The sequence below is a fragment of the Hyla sarda genome, chromosome 2, assembly GCF_029499605.1.
Source record: "Hyla sarda isolate aHylSar1 chromosome 2, aHylSar1.hap1, whole genome shotgun sequence".
NCBI lineage: Eukaryota > Metazoa > Chordata > Amphibia > Anura > Hylidae > Hyla > Hyla sarda.
In genome coordinates, this window is record NC_079190.1 from 244,222,054 (window position 1) to 244,243,232 (window position 21,179).

At 45.1% G+C, this 21,179-nt stretch overlaps 1 protein-coding gene across 9 annotated transcripts in view; it reads left to right on the top strand.

Annotated features, from left to right (window-relative positions):
• The window catches only part of TXLNG (taxilin gamma), a 105,008-nt gene that overhangs the window by 31,595 nt on the left and 52,234 nt on the right, over window positions 1-21,179 (top strand). The gene's annotated exons all lie outside the window — the stretch shown is intronic.

Below are 21,179 nucleotides of genomic sequence, written 5' to 3' on the forward strand. Positions count from 1 at the left end.
GGCCGAATGGCAGGGATGGCGAGCCTTGGCACTCCATTAATCTGATATTGATGATGGATCCATAACATAGGTCCTCAAATTTAGCCATGAAAAGCCATTCATTTTAGAGAGCTGTACTTATGAAAGAGTGTAAGAACATAACCAATAACTAGAAACAAACATAATCGACACAGGGGGAGATTACCAAACCCTGAGGGCTTACAATTTCCAAGGGAAGGGGGTAGGAAATGGTAGGTGAAGGAATTGGCTGTATGGGGATGCATAGGAAAATCCTGGAGACTGTAGTGTAGGTATTGGATAAAAGATTTATGTGGGAGATCAGGTCAGAGGTGCATAGAAGGGACAGGCTGAGGACAGCTTTGTATGGCATTGTTGATAATATGAACAGAACTCTCAGGGCAATGGGTAGCCAGTGGAGTGATTGGCAAAGGAGTGAGGCGAGGAGAGTTGGTTTAAGAAACTTCTGAGATGGAGACAGCAGGAGGTGATAGGGCTGTGCGATGAAAGACACAGATTTGTGGGATTGGGGTAAATGCTGAGCCGCCATTAACTGTGATTAAAGGGGTATTCCCATCTAGGAGGTATGTAAAAAGCATAGCTTTGCGGCACTTCACAATTTACGCAACTCCTATTAAAGTCAAAGAGAGTTATGCAAGTTGTGTAACTCCCGTACTTCAGCTGTTTTCAGCTTCCCAACCACCTCTGGGTTTAAACAGGCCAGAGGAGGCCAAAAAGCCCAAAACATGGGATGACAGTACCCCTTTTAATAGTTTGTATAGGGATTAAGTGATATGCAGAAAGTTGATGAATTTAGTCTTCTCCTTGTTGAGTCTGGGATCGTAAATAGTGAGTGATAAAAGAGTTGTCCTTGTAAATATGGTATATAATGAGTGGTCACAGGACAAATGCATAGAGGGTGAAGGGTAGAGTCCTCAGGACATAGCCTGAAGGGACACTTGCAGTGAGCAGGTGAGGTTAGGAGGTGGTCTGTAAGTGGGAGACACTGAATGCTCAGTCGGTGAGGTAGGAGAAGATCCAGTAGAGAGCGAAGTCTCTGATGCCAAGGAATTATGGAGTGGTTAACTGTGCTCCTCCTTCTTCTTCTTCCTTCTCTTCGTTCTTTCCTCCACCATAAACACAGAGTATTGACACGAGGCTTATGCAGTTAGCATATTTTAGGCTGCTTTGATTATGGCGCTTTTCGGCTGAAGGTTGGGGGCAGAAACCTGATTTGTAGCAGTCGCGAAGTGTGTTTGAGGTAGACTTTTTGTTCAAGTAGTCAAATGGAAGAAGTGAGATGTATGGTATCTAGACAGAGAAGATGGGTCAAGGAAGGGCTTCTTAAGGGGATAAGATGTTTTTGCCCAGAATACCCCTTATCGACAGGATAGGGGATAAGATGTCTGATCGCGGCCCGCAGCAGCCCGCATTTTATATGTAGCTGTGTCTGAAGTTTCGGAAACCTCCGGACCCCCCACGATCAGACATCTTATCCCCTATCCTTTCGATAGGGGATAAGATGTTTTGCCCAGAATACCCCTTTAAGAATGGGTGTGATGGTTGCATGGTGAAAAGGGAGGAATGGATTTGGGTCAGATGGTAAGGTGCTATTTCAAGAGTGTTTCATCAGTAAAAGTGAAAATACGGGTTATAGGAGAAGAGCACTGAGCAGGTGGAGTGTAGGTTGCAGCTTTCTCTGATGTTATGAATCTAGGGTTTGAAATATTTGTCAAAGTCCAGATGACTGGTGTGGAAGGAGGCACCAGGGGATGGAAAAAGGAGGTAAATGGGTTAAAATAGTGTTTGAGGTTCTAAAACCAGGATGGCCAATTGGTCAAGTTCTGTTATGTGCGAAGAGCAACGGCGCTAAAAACAGAAGCGGTTGTGGGGTTTTAGAACACTGGCTGCGTCTGCATCATGAAGTAGACTTGGTGGCCGTGCTAATGAAATGCATGGAGGACTCAGTCTACCAACATGAAAACTTCTCTCACAGAGTCACAGGTGTTAGTTTTTAGATATGTATTTAAAAAAGGAAGTAAAGTAATACTGAAAGATTTATATTTTTCTGTTTTATTCATTCTCAGATTTGGACAAAAAAAAAAATATATATATATACACTTGGCAAGACCTCTGAAGGTGTCCCTTTGTATTTGGTACAGTAGCAACCTGTGCTTTTAAAGGCATTATCTGGCCTTTCATCAGGATAGATCATCAATATTAGAATATCAATGTCTGACCTCCAGCACCCCGCCTATCAGCTGTTTGGAGGGGCTGTGGTATTGCTTGTTTATGCAATGGCTGTACTATCAGCAGCAGTACTTGGTACTGAAGCACAGTCCTGTTCGTTAACTTGGTGCCAGGACTCTTGACTACTGTTGAGTGAAACCATCAATTTTGTAAAGCTTTCCAACCCTTTTAAATTCTATGTTGCGAAATGGGCCTCCATGATTCAGACTTGCTTTTCTCACACATCCCATAAATGAGTCCAGTGGAATTTTGAGGCAAAGTCAACACCTTGAACTCTGTCATGTTCCTTTAAATCAACTGGTGCCAAAAAGTAAAACAGATTTGTCAACTACTTCTATTAAAAACTCTTATTCCTTCCAGTACTTATTAGCTGCTGTATACTACAGAGGAAATTCTTTTCTTTTTGGATTTCTTTTCTGTCTGTCCACAGTGCTCTTTGCTGACACCTCTGTCCATTTTAAGAACTGTCCAGAGCAGGATATGTTTGCTATGGGGATTTTCTCCTGCTCTGGACATTTCCTGATACGGACAGAGGTGTCAGCAGAGAGCACTGTGGTCAGACAGAAAAGAAATCCAAAAAGAAAAGAATTTCCTCTGTATTATACAGCCGCTAATAAGTACTGGAAGGGTTAAGATTTTTTTTTAAATAGAATTTACAAATCTGTTTAACTTTTTGGCACCAGTTGATTTAAAAATAAATTAATTACGGTAAGTTTTCCACCGGAGTACCCCTTTAACCAATCCTGAACATTTTTTTCAGTGTTGCAGAGCACATTATTCTGCAAAAAGATGCTACTGTTTTTAGGGAACACAACTGACATGAATGGATCTGCAACAATATTTAGGTAAATGGTAGGGATCGACCGATTATCGGTATGGCCAATATTATCGACCGATAATCACGATTTTGGGCATTATCGGTATCGGCAATTATCTTGCCGATAATGCCCCGCACCGCCACCCCCTCGACCCGCCGCACCGCACCCCCGACCCACTGCGTCGCACCCCCCACCGTGATGCTAGGCGGTATACCGGTATGGATTTGTGCCTATACCGGTCGGGCCCCTCCCCCACCCTCCGAGTCAATAAAAAAATTAAACTTACCCATAATGGGGGTGGTCCGGGCCATCCATCCATCGTTCCTGTAGTGTCCGGGGGTGTTCCGGGTGAAGGGTGAACCGGTCCGGGATGTCCTTCTCCCACGGTCTTCTTCTCCACTCCGGGCAGGCTCCGGCCTAGTATGCTGCATAGACGCCGCTACGCCGTGACGTCAGGTGCGTCACTGCGCAGCAGCGTCTATGCAGCGTACTAGGCCGGAGCCTGCCCAGAGTGGAGAAGATGACCCCCGGAGAAGGACAGCCCGGACCGGACCACCCTCCACCCGGAACGCCCCCGGACACTACATGAACGATGGATGAATGGCCCGGACCACCCTGACAGGTAGGGGAGAAAAGCGGGTGGTTGCGGCGGCAGCCTATGGCCCCGCAAAAGCCACTGCAGATCATTGATTTAAAGCGCCCGCTTTAAATCATTGACCTGCAGGGGGTTAAGTAGCCGATAACTTATACCGGAATATCGGTATAAGTTATCGGCTATCGGCCCTAACCTGCACCGATTATCGGTATCGGCCCTAAAAAACCGATATCGGTCGATCCCTAGTAAATGGTATGTGTTAAAATAACATTCACGACCCAAAGTATTCTAGCAGAACATTGCCCAGAGCACATGACAAGAATCCTTAAAAACAGCAAAGAGATAGATGTCACAGCCCGCCAGAGAGTGGGTGCAATGTCGCCTGCTTACCCGGCTAGTGACATGTCTGATCAAAGTGTCAAAAGTTTATTTTCTGGCCTTGTGATTAAATAATCCAGTGGCACCGAATGGGGGCGGGGGGACAAATCATCACTGGGGCACGTCCCCTGGGGTCTCCAGAAAATGGCAGTGGTGATGCTAAATAAAGGTAGTGGAGGGCTGCGTATGGTTCCCTGATAATGTAGCTATATATTCAATATCTTCCTATATTTCTCTTATGAGAATTGTTCCCTTTATACGTTTAGTGTGTTAATAATGTAGTGATCTAATATGGAATCCCTTAGTATGTAGGTTCTCTTAAGGTAAATTTGTTACAAAGCAAAATCTGGTGATCCTAGTGACGTTGGTTTATATTATACAGTTGGACCAGTAAACCAGTAGTGCAACAAAATTGAAATACAGTGGGACGTACATAGGCAGTGTCTAGTAGGCTACTGTATATATTTTAACCCCTACACAAGCCTGTCAGTAGAAAGTTCTGATACATTGATAAGATCCTACTGTTGTTACTCTATGTGAAAAGCCAATGTGTTCCCCCAACTAGTGGGTCCGGGGCCATGTGTAGCTTCCGGGCCCTGGCTGTTTGTCCTTAGGTGTTGGCAGCTGCAGATAATGTTGTGCAATACCAGCACCAGTCATTTATAGTTACGGTCATTAACCCCTTAAGGACCCAGCCCGTTTTCACCTTAAGGACCCAACCATTTTTTGCACATCTGACCACGGTCACTTTAAGCATTAATAACTCTGAGATGCTTTTACTTTTCATTATGATTCTGAGATTTGTTTTTTTCGTGATATATTCTACTTTGTTAGGGGTAAATTTTCATTGATACCTGCATAATTTCTTGGTGAAAAATTCCAAAATTTGAGGAAAAATTGAAAATTTAGCATTTTTACTTTTTAAGCTCTCTGCTTATAAGGAACATTGATATTCCAAATAAATTATATATTGATTTACATATACAACATGTCTACTTTATGTTGGCATCATAAAATTGACATGTTTTTACTTTTGGAAGACATCAGAGGGCTTCAAAGTTCAGCAGCAATTTTGTTCACAAAATTTTCAAAATCAAAAATTTTCAGGGACCAGTTCAGTTTTGAAGTGGATTTGAAGGGCCTTCATATTAGAAATGCCCCATAAATGACCCCATTATAAAAACTGCACCCCTCAAAGTATTCAAAATTGCATTCAAAAAGTTTGTTAACCCTTTAGGTGTTTCACAAGAATAGCAGCAAATTGAAGGAGAAAATGTTCTTGTAGATCCAGTTTTTGAATTTTTACAAGGGGTAAAAGGAGAGAAATCTTCCTAAAATTTGTAACCCAATTTCTCTCGAGTAAGGAAATACCTCATATGTGAATGTAAAGTGCTCTGTAGGTGCACTAGAGGGCTCAGAAGGGAAGGAGCGACACTGGGATTTTGGAGAGGTGAGTTTTTCTGAAATGGTTTTTGGGGGGGCATGTCACAGTTAAGAAGCCCTATGGTGCCATAACAGCAAAAAAAATCCTCACTTGACATACTATTTTGAAAACTACACCCCTCAAGGAATGTAACAAGGGGTACAGTGAGCCTTAACACCCCACAGGAGTTTGAAGACTTTTCATTAAATTTGGATGTGTAAATAATTTTTTTTTTTTTCACTAAAATGCTAGTTTCCCCCCAAATTTTTACATTTTACAAGTGGTAGTAGGAGAAAATGCCCCCCAAAATTTGTAACCCCATCTCTTCTGAGTATGGAATTACCCCATGTGTGGACGTCAAATGCTCTGCTGGCGCATTACAATGCTCAGAAGAGTCGTCGTCACATTTGGCTTTTGGAAAGCAAATTTTGCTGAAATTGTTTTTGGGGGGCATGTCACATTTAGGAAGTCCCTATGGTGCCAGAACAGGAAAAAAAACACATGACATACTTTTTGGGAAAATACACCCCTCAAGGAACGTAACAAGAGGTACAGTGAGCCTTAACACCCCACAGGTGTTTGACAAATTTCCGCTGAAGTTGGACGTGAAAATGAAAAATTTTGATTTTTTTTTTTCACTAAAATGCTGGTGTTACTCCAAATTGTTCATTTTCACAAGGGGTAATAGGAGAAAAAGCATCCCAAAATTTTTAACCCCATTTCTTCTCAGTATGGAAATACCCGATATGTGGATGTAAAGTGCTCTGTGGGCGAACTACAATGCTCAGAAGAGAAGGAGCGCCATTAAACTTTTGGAGAGAGAATTTGATTGGAACTTAAGTTGGGGGTCATGTGCCCCACGTGGTGCCAGAAAAGTGGACCCCCCCACATGTGACCCCATTTTGGAACCTACACCCCTCATGGAATTTAATTCCATGAGCATTTACACGCCACTGGCATTTGACAGATCTTTGGAACGGTGGTTGTGCAAATAAAAAATTAAATTTTTCATTTTCACGGACCACTGTTCCAAAAATCTGTCAAACCTGTGGGGTGTAAAGGCTCACTGTACCCCGTATTAAATTATGTGACGGGTGTAGTTTCCAAAATGGGGTCACGTTTGCGCACTGTTCTGCCACTATGGGGGCTTTGTAAACACACATGACCTTCAATTTCAGACGCTTTCTCTCTCCATAATCCCAATTGCGCTCCTTCTCTTCTGAGCATTGTAGTGTGCCCGCAGAGCACTTTACATCCACATAGAGCTGGGCAGTATGACCAAATATGTGTATCACTGTATTTTTGTAACTAATGGCGGTTCCACGGTATATAACTATATTCTCAACACCCCCCCCCCCCCAAGTCATGTGACCCGCAAGTGCTGCTCTGCTTCAACATCGCTGCGGCCGGTGGTAGGCTGACGGCTCTTCGACGTTCCCGTCCCCAGGAAGCAGGTCCGGACCGATGGGGGAAGGTGAGTTAAAGTTTATTTTGTTTATCTTTTGCAGCCCAGGCATTTCAGCAGGCATCCTGGTCCCCATGGGCGTACAGGTCCTTAACTACCAGGAAGCCAGGGCGTACCCATAAGCCCTGGGTCCTTAAGGGGTGAAAAAGAAACTTTAGACTTGTGAAAAGTTTAGATCTGTTGGGATCTGACTAAGACCTACACTGTTGGCTAGAACTAGTGGGGAGAAGCACTCAAATTAGTGCTTGTTCTCTCACTATCTCCTTGCTGCAGGTCTTGCTGAAAGTCTATGGAGCCTGTGTTTGCAGTGAGGAGACAAGCACTTAGCTGAGCACCTCTTCCGGTTCGTTCTAGCGATTGGGAGTTGGACAGGGGGACATTGGTCACAGGTCTCTATGAAATGTTCGAAAGTTTAAAAAAATTAATAAAAGTAACACTTTAAAACCATGTAACTAAGGTTATATTTTGTTACCTCAATGCCACTTTATTGGCAACCCCTGCTCTATATTATAATTCCAGCCCCTTACTGAGATTTTATGAATCAGAAAATACTCATACAACTCCCTTTACATTCTTACCAGTTTCATCACACATCAGAGGATAATTTGCCATGAGGACACTAATTCTTGTGGTTAGGTCACAACCCCACAATCCCCAGACAGTAATCTACCTGCTGTAAAATATCTTTACATACTGTGTACAAACATTAGCAGGTAAGTTCAGTTTGACTGGTAATCTTTCCCTTAAAGGGGTATTCCGGTGTAAAACTTCTTTATTTATTTTTTTAAATCAACTGGTGCCAGAAAGTTAAAGAATTGTGAATTACTTCTATAAAAAAAATCTTAATCCTTCCAGTACTTATTAGCTGCTGAATACTACAGAGAAAATTATTTTCTTTTTGGAACACAGTGCTCTCTGCTGACATCACGAGCACAGTGCTCTCTGATGACATCTCTGGTCGCTTTAGGAACTGTCCGGAGCAGCATATGTTTGCTATGGGGATTTTCTCCTTCTCTGGACAGTTCTTAAAATGGAGAGAGATGTCAGCAGAGCGCTCTGTGCTCATAATTCAGCAGAGGGCTCTGTGTTCTAAAAAGAAAAGAATTTCCTCTGTAGTATTCAGCAGCTAATAAATACTGGAAGGATTAAGACTTTTTAATAGAAGTAATTTACAAATTGGTTTTACTTTCTGGCACCAGTTGATTTAAAAAAAAAAAAATAGTAGTTTTCCACCGGAGTATCCCTTTAAGATGACTTCATCGTTTGTTGTATAATGGGAAATCTCAGTGGAACTTCTTATTTTTAGAAATCAGTAGTAACATCCATGTGCTGTAATGTGGAAACTTCACTAAATGCTTCCATAGTGACACGTGGATGTTTCCCGTGAGTCCTAGTGCTTGTACCATGTCTGTGAACATTATCATCCTGTGTGTCCTGTTGGAATAGAACTTGTGTGCTGCTGCTGCTAAAACCAAAGTCTTCGACTGCCAGGCATAGCAGAGTACAGAACACTATTTTCAGCAGTCCTATTGCCTTTGAATGAAGAGAAAGCATTCATGCTTGACAACTACTCCATTTAAATGATAGACACGGCTGCTCAGTTCTACTCCTAGTGGTACAACCCCCACTGGTCAATACCCAAGATCTGGAAATCACTACCCCTGCCAATCTGTCTCTCATCCACCTTAACCCCATGCAGTGTTGGTGCTCTGATTTGCTCCAGTACCCCTGTTTACTTCCTCTGATTATGCTCTATGCTGAAGACATTTCAACCCACTGCAGTTAGTTAAGTAAAACGGAACTGACTGCTCTCCTCTGCTGGGTGCTCACACCAGTGCCCGGATTGACTGTCAGTGTTCCCGGTCCATACAGCAGTACAGAAGAAAGGATTTCCAGCGCAGGATACAATTGCAACAGGTTCTTTATTACGGATCACATGGAATACACAGAAAACACCAACATGTTTGGGGTCAAGCTGGACCCATAGCCATGTCATGACTAAGGGTCCAGCTTGACCCGAAACATGTTGGTGTTTTCTGTGTATTCCATGTGATCCGTAATAAAGAACCTGTTGCAATTGTATCCTGCGCTGGAAATCCTTTCTTCTGTACCACTGCAGTTAGTTGGGAACATCATTAGCAGTGTTTATTGTACTTGGATTGAGGGGGTGGGGCATGATGTCACACGGGGGCGGGGTGTGACATCACAATACTCCGGCCCGGTGGTCGTGAGGCTTCAGACTCTGAGCCTCCAGCGCTGAGTGCAGCTCACACAGGTGGGTGCTGCATGAAAGATTGGGGGGGTAACCAGCAGCAGGACCCCCACGATCAGACATCTTGGATAGGGGATAAGATGTCTTAGGGCCAGAGTACCCCTTTAATTGACCTCTGTAGGTAGGAACTTCATGCTCAGCGATAAGGGGGGGGGGGGCGTGGAGGGGGCGTAGCTTAGCACGGCATGTGAGCGGTCGCAGCATCCCAAAGCTCTGCTACTAATCCTGCAATCATCCTGGGCATCTGGCAATTTCTCCTTATCTGACCCCCAATCTGTGCTGCCATACCTCTCCTGAAGTGCTGGGGAGCAAAATGGCCATGTGCAGCAACAGGAATAAAGGTGAACCGGCACAAAACCACATTAGAAGGAGAAAGAGGACCATAGTGGGAACTGGAAGACTTGGCAGTAGCATGGAAGGGGTGGAGAGGAGTATGCAGGCTATTTTATTTTGAGTATGCAGGAAGACATATAATATGAAAAAGAAGTTTTTTAGTGGAACAATAGATTTATTAAAGATTTTCAACAAAGAGCCATTAGTAGAATCGGCATGTAAACAAGAAAAACAGTATATAAATCAAATGAAACCTTGTTAAGGAGCTAAGATGTTTAAACTTACTACATGTTAAATAATACAAAAATAGCATCTTAAAACAATACTTAAAGCCACATAAAACACACACATGCCAGTAATAGAAATGTGCACTTCTACACTCTAACATAGGGGTGAATTTATTATGGGTGGTGTAGGTGGATAATTTTTCTACACCTTTAACCCCTTAAAGGGGTTATCCACCATAAGGGGATTTTAGTACGTACCTGGCAGGCAGTAATGGACATGCTTAGGAAGGATCTGCGCTTGTCTTGGGGCTAAATGGCTATGTTGTGAGATTACCATAATACTGTGGCTAGCTGTTTGTGAACTGGTATTTCCTGTTTCAGTATTCTTTTTATTACTACAAATTAGTGCTGGGCGGTATGGCCTAAAATGAATATCACGGTATTTTTTTTATCGCGGTATCACGGTATTACCGCCTGTAGCCCACCCACCCCTTACCGCCGGTATTACCGCCTGTGCCCACTAGCAGTGTCAAATGTGCAAGCCCCCCCCCCCGCGCGCTACCATCACCGCTAGCGGGGTCCCTGTGCCCACTAGCGGTGTCACAAGAATGCAGAGCGCGGCTCTGTTCCCCGTCCCTGTCAGCTCTCAGGGTACGGGAACAGATTTAAAAGCCTTACGCGCAGCTAACGTAGTACTTCGCATGCGCAGTACTACGCAAATAGCGTAAGGCTAACGCTTGGCACCTAGCGCTGCCTATGTTGGCTCTACGCTATTTGTGTGGTGCTGCGCCTACGCAGTACTACGTTAGCTGCACGCAAGGCTTTTAAATCTGTTCCCGTACCCTGAGAGCTGACAGGGACGGGGAACAGAGCCGTGCTCGGCATTCTTGTGACACCACTAGTGGGCACCGGGACCCCGCTAGCGGTGATGGTAGCGCTCGCGCTCGCGGAGGGCACATTTGACACAGCTATTGAGCACATGGATCCCGCTAGCGGTGGGGATTTATCGTGCTCGCGGGGACACTGGCTGACTGGGGGGGGGGGGGGGGGAACAGTAAATGGATTAGCTTCTGTGGCCCGATTCCGCTCTCGGAATCGGGCCACAGAAGAACACCGGGACAAGTGATGGCGCCGCGCTGGGCTCTACAATTCATCCGGAGGGTGGGGGAGGGGCCCGACCGGTATAGCAATATGGGCAAAAATCCATACCGTGGGAGAAAAAAAAACGGTATCCGGTTCATACCGGTATACCGCCCAGCACTACTACAAATCCCATAATTCCATTTCCCTCCCTCCCTCCCCACACATCAGCCACCCCACACATCAGCCACCCCACACATTGAAACATAAATGAGCTGCATCCCTTCAAAAGACTTTTGGTTTTCAATCAGGGTGCCTACAGCTGTTGCAGATTGATCTCTCTCCCACCAAGCAATCCCTCCACCCATTGAAGCAGATAGGCTCCCTGTCATCAACTGACTAGTGATGTCAGGTCTCGGCCGCATTGCACCCTGGGGAAAATCTGAGACAACAGTAATTTTGTATGCTGTTAAAAATAAATATTGGGGTTAAAATCACAGAAGAATTGAGAGAAACACACAGGTACAGACACTATATTATGAACTACACTAACTTTACAGCCCCTGTAGCATACTCAAATTAAAAAAAATTCCTGGAATACCCCTTAAAGGACTCAAAACCTTAAGCCCGATTTTCACTTTAACCCCTTAAGGACCGAGGGTTTTTCCATTTTTGCATTTTCGTTTTTTTCCTCCTTGCCTTTAAAAAATCATATCTCTTTCAATTTTGCACCTAAAAATCCATATGATGGCTTATTTTTTGCGCCACCAATTCTACTTTGTAATGACATCAGTCATTTTGCCCAAAAATCTACGGCGGAACGAGAAAAAAAAATCATTGTGACACAAAATTGGAAAAAAAAAACGCCATTTTGTAACTTCCTGGGGCTTCCGTTTCTATGCAGTGCATTTTTCGGTAAAAATGACACCTGATCTTTATGCTGTAGGTCCATACGATTAACCCGATAACGACCACGGACTAGTATAGACGTCCAGGTTGGCGGCCGTTCCCGCACCTGGACGTCTATACTCGTCCATTATTCTCGTGGGTGCTGCCCAGTGCACCCACGGGATCGCGGCAGGGACTCGGCTGTATCACACAGCCGGGGCCCTGCTGCACTGCCAGGACCGAAGTAAACTTCGGTCCCGGCAGTTTTAACCCTTACAGCCGCGGTCGGAAGTGACCGCGGGCTGTAAGTGTTATGACAGAGGGAGGCGGCTCCCTCTGTCTCCTCTGCAGCACCCCGCATCGCGATCGCGGGGTGCTGTGTGTGGCCGCGGCTGGCCGGGACCTGCCGCACTGCCGGGAGTGAAGTTCACTTCACTCCCGACAGTTTAACCCTTACAGCCGCGGTCAGAAGTGACCGAGCGCTGTAAGGAGTTCTGACAGAGGGAGGGGGCTCCCTCTGTCTCTCCTGCAGCACCCCGGAGCATCGCAGGGTGCTGCTGCATGCCTGGGCAGCCGGGGGTCCTACACATTATGCAGCAGTCACGATAATGAGCTCCCTGCTGTGGCTGGGTAGCTTTGTGTGTCCACTCATAGCGGCGGATTTCCAGCCGGCAGTCATGAGCGGGACACACTGAGCTACCAAGCCACAGCAGTGATGGATATATTCGCCATGAGCGGGTGCTTATTCCCAAAACATGGCGGATATATCCATCAGGAGCCTTAACTGTCACAGACAGACGCGTTATACTGCTAGTTGACCAAGGACCAATCAGAGAGGTCCCTGGTCCAGCCAATAACTTGTAGGGGTGCATTATATAAATGGGGTCACTTGTGGGGGTGGGGGCACTGTTCTGTCCTGAAAGCCAAATGGCGCTCCTCTCCTTCTGAGTCCTACCACGCGGCCAAGGAACCATATATGGCCTAAGCGGGGGTATTTCTGAACATGGGACAAGCAGCTAAATAAAATATAGGGTGCATTTCTTTCAATATCAGAAGTGATGTACAAAAAATATGCCCCCCAAATGATGCATTTGTGAAAAATTGCAAATTTCGAATTTTTAACACTGACTTTGTAATAATTCTTGCCAAAAAACTATGGTGTTAAAATACTCACTGTACCCCCTAGCGAATACCTTGAGGGGTCTAGTTTTTAAAATGGGGTCATTTGGGAGGGGTGTTCCTATGTTCTACTTCCTTTTAATTTCTGCAAACCTTGCATAGCACACAAAAAAAGATGTACTTTTCAAAATTTCAAGTTAAATTGTTAGGCTTCTAATTAATTTAAAATGTTAATTAAAAACAAAAAAATGACGCCAAAATAAAGTAGACATCTGAAAGTATAAGTTTCATAAACTATTTGGTCAGTAAGTATAAATATATGCAACCTATTAGTGTTAAAATAGCAAAAAATCGTATTTTTTTGTCAAAATTTCATGATTTTTTGCATTGTTAAAAAAAAAAAAAAAAAAAAAAACTACAAATGATATCGGCTTACTTTTACTATGTACATGAAGGACAACTTGTGACAAAAAAAACATGTCAGAATTATTGTGATTGGCAAAACGTTACCAGAGTTATTTTCTAATAAAGACAGACATCCCCAATTTGGAAAAACAGGCCTAGTCTTTCAGGGGCGTACAGGTTTACTTGTGTTGGTCTTTAAGGGGTTAAAATGATACCCTACTTATATAGGTTTGATTTTGTCGTACTGGAAAAAATCATAACTACATGCAGGAAAATTAATACGTTTAAAATTGTCATTTTCTGACCCCTATAACTTTTTCTTATTTTTGCGCATATGGGGCAGTATGAGGGCTAATTTTTTGCGCCGTGATCTGAAGTTTTTAGCGGTACCATTTTTACATTGATAGGACTTATTGAATTTTTTTGTGCGTACGCCATTGACCGTGCAGTTTAATTAACTATATATTTTTATAATTCGGACATTTCCGCACGCGGCGATACCATATATGTTTATATTTATTTTTATTTGCACAGTTTTTTTTTTTTTTTTTTTATGGGAAAAGGGGGGTGATTCAAACTTTTAATAGGGAAGGGGTTAAAGGATCTTCACTTTTTTTTTCACTTTTTTTTTTTTTTTGCAGTGTTATAGCTCCCATAGGGACCTATAACACTGAACACACTGATCTATTACATTGATCACTGGTTTCTCATAGGAAACCAGTGATCGATGATTCTGCCGCTTGATTGCTCATGCCTGGATCTCGGGCACTGAGCAGTCATTCGGCGATCGGACAGCAAGGAGGCAGGTAGGGACCCTCCTGCTGTCCTGTAAGCTGTTCGGGATGCCGCGATTTTGCCGCGGCTATCCCGAACAGCCCACTGAGCTAACCGGCATACTTTCACTTTAGACGTGGTGTCAAGTGTGTTTCCCCCAAAATTTCACATTTTTGCAAGGCTTTATAGCAGAAAATACCCCCCAAAATTTGTAACCCCATCTCTTGAATATGGAGGTACCCTATAAGTTGACCTGAAGTGCACTACGGGCGAACTACAATGCTCAGAAGAGGAGTCATATTTGGATTTTTGAGAGCAAATTTTGGTTGGGGGGCATTTCTCATTTAGGAAGCCCCTATGGTGCCAGAACAGCAACCCCCCCCCCCCCCCCACATGGCATACCATTTTGAAAACTAGACCCCTTGAGGAACGTAACAAGGCATAAAGTGAGCCTTAATACCCCACAGGGTTTTACGACTTTTGCATATGTAAAAAAAAAAAAAATTTTCACTAAAATGTGTTTCCCCCCAAATTTCACATTTTTGCAAGGGTTAATAGCAGAAAAAACACCCCCCAAAATTTAAAATTTGTAACCCCATTTCTTCTGAGTATGGAAATTAGGGATCGACCGATTATCGGCTTAGCCGATATTATCGGCCGATAATCACGATTTTGGGCATTATCGGTATCGGCAATTACCTTGCCGATAAGCCAATAATGCCCCACCGCACCGCGACCGACCCGTCGCGTCGCACCCTCCACCGCACCACCCCGGCCCCATTGCCTCCCCCATCCCCGGTTTTATAATTACCTGTTCCCGGGGTCCACGCTACTTCTGGCTCCTGCTGCGTCCTGCGTTAAGCTGTGCACAATGACGAGTGACGTGACGTCACAGTCAGTGCGCACAGTGACAGCTCAGGAGGACTCCCCTGGAGCCAGATGTAGAGTGGACCCCGGGAACAGGTAATTATAAAACCAGGGATGGGGGAGGCAATGGGGCGCGGTCGCGGTGGCGGTGATAGGACTCAGGACCCCCCGGACAGGCAGGGGGAGAGAAGCGGGTGGCGGCGGGGGTCTATGGCAGCGCAAAAGCCACTGCAGTTCATTGATTTAAAGCGCCCGTTTTAAATCAATGATCTGCAGCGGTGTCGCGGGGGGATAAATGGCCGATAACTTATACCGGAATATCGGTATAAGTTATCGGCTCTAACCTCCACCGATTATCGGTATCGGCCCAAAAGAACGATATCGGTCGATCCCTAATGGAAATACCCCGTGTGTGGACGTCAAGTGCCCTGCGGTAGAACTACAATGCTCAGAAGAGAAGCGCCATTGAGCTTTTGAAGAGTGAATTTGTTTGGAATGGTAGTCAGGGGCCATGTGCGTTTACAAAGCCCCCGGTGGTGCCATAACAGTGGACCTCACATGTGACCCCATTTTAGAAACTACACCCCTCACAGAATTTAATAAGGGGTGCAGTGAGTATTTACACCCCACTGACATTTGACAGATCTTTGGAACAGTGGGCTGAGCAAATGAAAAATAAAATTTTTCATTTTCACGGACCACTGTTCCAAAAATCTGTCAGACACCTGTGGGGTGTAAATGCTCACTGTACCCCTTATTACATTACGTGAGGGGTGTAGTTTCCAAAATGGGGTCACATATTGGGGGTCCATTGTTCTGGCGCTATGGGGGCTTTGTAAACACACGTGGCCTTCAATTCCGGACACATTTTCTCTTCAAAATCCCAATGGCGCTCCCTCTCTTCTGAGCATTGTAGTTTGCCGGCCGAGCACTTTACATCCACATTTGGGGTATTTTCTTACTCAGAAGAAATGAGGTTACAAATTTTGGGGGGCTTTTTTTCCTATTTTCCCTTGTGAAAATGAAAAAATTAGGGTAACACCAGCATTTTAGTGAAAAATAATTTTTTTCATTTTCCCATACAACTTTAACAAAAATTTGTCAAACACCTGTGGGGTGTTAAGGCTCACTATACCCCTTGTTACATTCCGTGAGGGGTGTAGTTTCCAAAATGGGGTCACATGTGGGTATTTATTTTTTTGCGTTTGTCAGAACCGCTGTAAAATTAGCCACCCCTGTGCAAATCACCAATTTAGGCTTCAAATGTACATAGTGCACTCTCACTCCTGAGCCTTGTTGTGCGCCCGCAGAGCATTTTGCGCCCACATCTGAAGTATTTCCGTACTCAGGAGAAATTGCGTTACAAATTTTGGGGGTCTTTTTTTCCTTTTTTTTACACTAACAGGCTGGTGTAGACTAGGGATCGACCGATATCGTTTTTTTAGGGCCGATAATCGGTGGAGGTTAGGGCCGATAGCCAATAACTAGCCAAGTTATCGGCTATTTATCCCCCCTCGACACCGCTGCAGGTCATTGATTTAAAGCGGGCGCTTTAAATCAATGCACTGCAGTGGCTTTTGCGGTGCCATAGGCCACCGCCGCCACCACCCGCTTCTCTCCCCTACCTGTCAGGGTGGTCCGGGCCATCAATCCATCCTTCCTGTAGTGTCCGGTGCCATTCCGGGTGAAGGGTGAACCGGTCCGGGCTGTCCTTCTCAGACGGTCATCTTCTCCACTCCGGGTAGGCTCCGGCCTAGTACGCTGCATAGACGCCGCTGCGCAGTGACGCCCATGCGCAGCGACGCACCTGACGTCGCGGCGTCTATGCAGCGTACTTGGCCAGAGCCTGCCCGGAGTTGAGAAGAGGACCCCCGGAGAAGGACAGCCCGGACCGGTGCACCCTCCACCCGGACACTACAGGAAGAATGGATGGATGGCCCGGAACACCCCCATTACGGGTAAGTTTTTTTTTTTTTTATTGACTCGGAGGGTGGGGGAGGGGCCCGACCGGTATAGCGGTATGGGCAAAAATCCATACTGGTATACCGCCCTGCACTACGGTGGGGGTGCAACGCGGTGGGTGGGGGGGGGGGGCGATCGCGGTGCGGTGGGGGGCGGGGCATTATCGGCTTAACGGCAAGGTAGTTGCCGATACCGATAATGCCCAAAATCGTGATTATCGGCCGATAATATCGGCCATACCGATAATCGGTCGATCCCTAGTGTAGACCCCAACTTTTCCTTTTCATAAGGGGTAAAAGGAGAAAAAGCCCCCCCAAAATTTGTAGTGTAATTTCTCCTGAGTACGGAAATACCCCATATGTGGCCCTAAACTGTTTCCTTGAAATACGACAGGGCTCCGAAGTGAAAGAGCGCCATGCGCATTTGAGGACTAAATTAGGGATTACATAGGGGCATTCTACGCCAGTGATTCCCAAACAGGGTGCCTCCAGCTGTTGCTAAACTCCCAGCATGCCTGGACAGTCAGTGGCTGTCCAGAAATGCTGGGAGTTGTTGTTTTGCAACAGCTGGAGGCTCCGTTTTGGAAACACTGCCGTACAATACGTTTTTAATTTTTATTGGGGGGACAGTGTAAGGGGGTGTGTGTATATAGTGTTTTACCCTTTATTTTGTGGGAGTGTAGTGTTTTTAGGGTACATTCACACTGGCGGAGGTTTACAGTGAGTTCCCTGCTTGGAGTTTGTGCTGCGGCGAAAAATTTGCTGCAGCTCATACTTAAAGCAGAAAACTTACTCTAAGCCTGCCCGTGTGAATGTACCCTGTACGTTCACATGGGGGGGGGGCAAACCTCCAGCTGTCTCAAAACTACAACTTCCAGCATGTACTGACAGACCATGCAGGCTGGGAGTAGTACTTTTGCAACAGCTGGAGGCACACTGGTTGGAAAATCTTCAGTTAGGTTCTGTTATCTAACTCAATATTTTCTAGCCAGAGTGCCTCCCGCTGTTGCAAAACTACAACTCCCAGCATGTACTGATCACCGAAGGGCATGCTGGGAGATGTAGTTATGCAACAGCTGGAGGGATTGCAACTACAACTCCCAGCATGCTGGGATTTGCAGTTTTGCAACATCTGGAGAGCTACAGTATAGAGACCACTGCAAACTGTGGCCCTCCAGATGCTGCAAAACTTCAAATCTCAGCATGCTAGGAGTTGTAGTTTTGCAAGATCTGGAGGGCTATAGTTCAGAGACTACCATATAATGGTCTCAAACTGTAGCCCTCCAGCTGTTGCAAAACTACAACTCCCAGCATGCTCAAACAGCTGTCTGGGCATGCTGGGAGTTGTAGTTTTGCAACATCTGGAGTGCTACAGTATAGAGACCACTATATAGTGGTCTCGGACTGCAGCCCTCCAGATGTTGCTAGGCAACTTACTGGCTTCCGTTGGATCCAGGGAGCTTTCTGCACGACATCGCCGCCCGCCGATCTCCGACGCTGATCGTTGCCCGCAGCCTCCGCAGATCGGTAAGCGGACTCCGGCGCCGGTCCTCTGTCGTTTCCCCGTTCTGCCCCGCCTATTGTGGGTGGGCAGGACAGGGAAAACGAAAGTTAACCCCCCCCCCGCCCCCGATCTGCTATTGGTGGTCGCGTCTTGACCACTAATAGCAGGGATAGGCGGGGTGGCACCCCTGCCACCTCACTCCTATCGCTTCAGGGGGGATTGTGGGTGTCTTAGACACCCGCGATCCCCCTTATATACCGGATCACCATAGACCCATAATGACCCGGAATCGCGCAAATCGCAAGTGCGAATTCACTTGCGATTTGCGGCGATCGCCGACATTGGGGGGGCACTGATGATCCCCCCCCTGGGCATTTGCGCGGGGTGACTGCTGATCGATATCAGCAGTCACCCCGGTCCGGTCCCCGCGCGGCGGGAACCAAAATTCCCACGGACGTATGAGTACATGCCTGGTCCTTAAGTCCCAGGGTGCAGGGACGTACTCATGCGTGCTTGGTCCTTAACCCCTTAAGGGGTTAATGAACTTATATTACCTTTTTTTTTTTTAAATGTATGTATTTTTAAATAATTTTTATTTGTTTTAACAATCAATACAAAAAGAAAACAGAGTAAGATCACACATACCAGTTACTTCTTGACATAGTAAAACATTTTTTTCCCCATTTTTTTAAAAACCCTGACCCCCCCCCCACCACCACCTACCCTGCACACGGCAAGGGAAAAAAAATCTCATCCCTCCCACATTTCCCATTTCTTCTTCCATTCCAAACTTAATTTTTCAGACTTCTTACACTTTATTTTCACTCTGTTAATTTCTAGATACCATTCTGCTTGCTTGGGGCCCTTATCAGTTATCAATTTTCTCAGAATGATCAACCTTACCAATATTAATACATTAAGAATGAGCTTCTTTCTAATCCGTGCCAATTTAGGGATCAAACCAAATAGAAAAGCCTCCGGTTTAAAGTCTAGCTTAACTCCTATTCTGCACTCTCTGCTCTTGTATGGCATACCAAAATGTTCTTATTATTGAGCAGCCACATAACATATGTAACAAATCTGCCTCTTCATTCCCGCATTTTGGGCAGCCAGCCTGGGCACGGATCTTCCATTTAAAAAGCGGTTTTGGGGTGTAATAGTCTACGAAACAACATAAACTGAGAGAGTCTAAGTTTTGCATTGTCGGACGTTTCCATAATACTTTTTGTCATACCCCTCCAACTCACCTCATCTATTACACCTTTCTCCCATTCTATTTTACTCTTTATTCTAACACTTTCCAATTTACCTTGTAATAGAATTTTATATAATGACACCTCTATTTTTTTTTTTTTTACCATCTTCCACTAATTCTACCATCATGTGCTTCTGAACCTGAAACACTTTATCATTTGTATATTTCACTGCATGCTCTATTTGGTAGTGCCCAAATCTATATTTTTCCTCTAATCCATATTCCTGCCGCAGCTCCCCCCATTCTCTCAACTCACCTTGTCTAAATATCTGCTCAACATATAGTATCCCCTTTCTATCCCATAATCCACGGTGCGCAATTTTTGAAAACTCTTTTAAATTCACATTATCCCAAAGTGGGGGTGAACTTTACACTACCCGTGATATCTAACAATTTTTTGATTTTCCTCAAAACCCACCCAGCTTGTGACCCCAGTGCCTAAATTTTATATTACTTTCCAATACTTCAAAAATGTGTTCTCTTTTTACCTTCTACTTGAATTTTAGGAGGTCATGTAATAACTGACCTTGCGTGCCTGTGAGCTGTGATAGTTGTGCTGCCCAATATTACAATCTAAAATTCGGAACCCCCATTCCACCACTCTATCTGGGGAGTGTAAAAATATCTAGTACAATCCTAACCTTTTTTTCCCCCAGATCAAAGTGTTCACTAAACTATCAATTTTTTTAAACCATATCTCCCCTATAACTATCGGTGCTACTGTTAGATAGTAGAATAGCTGCGGAAGAATAACTATTTTGGTTAGAGCCATTCGATCCGAGATCCGAAGCGGTAATTTGAGCCATACTCCAGTTTTCTTTTTTAGCTATGTTTATTTTTTATTTTTTTTAATAGCCCCCATAGGAGGCTATACTACGCAGTCTTCTGATTTTATATACTGATCAATGCTATGCCACAGCAGTGCATTGATCAGTGTTATCGGCGATCTGCTGCTTTAGCCTGTGAGGACCCTCCTGTCGTCCAGACATGGCGCTCAGCTGCCGGGATATTTTTTTTTTTTTTTTTAAACTTAGATTTGGGGAAGGGGGTGGATGCCCTGCATCCCCAAGGTGTTAAAGCGTACCTGTCGGATCCCAAAAAATAATTACTCAGTACCTAATCCTGACCATGCACACACATTTTTATGTGTCTAGCACCTTTATTCTTTATACACTTTTACTGTAGCTCACTTGCTTAAAATCCTCTCAAAGGGAGGGGATGTGGCCTCACTGTACATGCCTCAGCCCCCTCCCTCAGTCTGCTGTCAGCTCACCTCTCTCCTAGCATTAGCAGAACTGCAACTCCCAGAATGTCCTCACTGTCAGAGCATGCTGGCAGTTGTAGTTTTGTTAATGCTAGGGGAAATGTGAGCTGGCAGGTGCTGTCATCTCCCTTGGCATTATCAAATATACAACTCCCAGCATGTCCTCAAAGTAAGGGCATGTTGGGAGTTGTAGCATTGCTAACCTTAGAGGCGATGTGAGTGGCGGGCGGCGAAGGGGGCTGACGTGAGTGGCGGGCAGCTATATGAGCAGCAGAGACAAGTGTGCAGTGGAATCCTGTGAGCA